General features: G+C 43.8%; 1 non-coding gene across 1 annotated transcript; it reads left to right on the forward strand.

Moving 5' to 3' along the window:
• Positions 1–851: 851 nt before the first annotated feature.
• On the forward strand, positions 852–1,014 carry LOC116466233 (U1 spliceosomal RNA). Its single transcript, XR_004247467.1, has one exon. It is a non-coding gene; the product is annotated as a U1 spliceosomal RNA (small nuclear RNA).
• The last annotated feature ends 454 nt before the right edge of the window (positions 1,015–1,468 follow it).

Here is a 1,468-nt window from a genome sequence, read left to right on the forward strand (position 1 = left end):
ATATTCATTAAGTTCCTATCATACACCAAGCACTATTCAAAACACTGGGGGGAAAAAAAACACTGAACAAAACAGATGAAGTTCTTACATTCATGGAGCTTACATTCTAGTTGGGGAGAATTATAAAACAACAAATAGCTGGGCACGGTGGCTCCTGCCTATAATCCCAGCACTTTGGGAGGCCCAGGTGGGAGGATTGCTTGAGCCCCGGAATTCGAGACCAGCCTGGGCAACATGGCAAAAACCCATCTCTACAAAAAACACAAAAATTATCCAGGTGTGGTGGCATGCATCTGTAGTCCTAGCTACTCAGGAGGCTGAGGTGGGAGAATCGCTTGAGCCAGGGAGGCGGAGGTTGCAGTGAGCTGAGGTTGTGCCACTGCACTCCAGCCTGGGTGAGAGAGTGAGACCCTGTCTCAAAAAAACAAGCAAACAAACAAATATTGTTAATGGAGATAAGTAACGTGAAGAAAAAAATTTAAAAATAGGGATATAAATGACAGGGCAGAAAGGAAGATGCTAATCTATAAAGTGGTCAGGGAAGGACTTGTTGACAAGGTTACATTTGAGCAGAGATGTGAAAAATGGCATTTCAGGCAGAGGAAATATGAAGTGCAAAGATCCTGAAGCTAGGCATGATTAGTGAGTTAGAGCACAAAGGAGGCCAGGCTAGGGGAGGAAGGCATGAGAAGGAAGCGGTAAGACATGCAGCAGTGACAAGGCAGTGGAGGGTGCAGCTCTAGTAAGAACTTTAGAGTTCCACTCTAAGGGAGGTGAGAAGAGGGCTTTGAGTAGAGCTGTGATATAATTTTGCAAGAAAATTCCAATTGTTCCGTTAAAAACACAGAAGCATACTTATCTGGCAGGGGAGATACCATGTTCACGAAGTTGGTTTTCCAAGGGCCAGGCTTATCCATTGCATTCTGGATGTGCTGACTCCTGTGATTTGCCCGTACGTGGGAAACTTGACTGCATAATTTGTGTAGTGAGGGACTGCGTTCACGCTTTCCCCGGTCTTCACAGCCTAAGAACAGGCTCCCTCTGTGTAAAGAAATAAAAGAAAACACAGAAGCATGGGCAGAAGTCAGTAGAACAATTAGGAGGCTCTTACAGTAGTTCAGATGAGAAACAGTGGTGGCTTTAAGAGAGTCATAATGATGAGTGCTGCTAGGAAGTGGTCTGTATTTTCTTTGAAAGTAGAACAAGTAGGACTTGTTGATGGATCAGATGTGGAGTGTAAGCAAAAAAACAAAAGTGCGCTCAAGGTTCACTCTACTTTCTTCTGTGTTTAAAAATGTCCACAACAAAAAGCAAGAAAACAGAGAGAGGGAGTCAAGGATGACTCAAGATCTTGGACTCAAGAAACTGAGAGAAAGGAGTTGTCATTTACTGTTATGAGCAAAAACAGAGAAAGGAACATATGTGAGGGGTGGGACCGTGAGTTCAGTTTTGGGCATGTTACATTTGA

Source organism: Hylobates moloch, unplaced genomic scaffold, assembly GCF_009828535.3.
Source record: "Hylobates moloch isolate HMO894 unplaced genomic scaffold, HMol_V3 SCAFFOLD_3, whole genome shotgun sequence".
Classification (NCBI taxonomy): Eukaryota; Metazoa; Chordata; class Mammalia; order Primates; family Hylobatidae; genus Hylobates; species Hylobates moloch.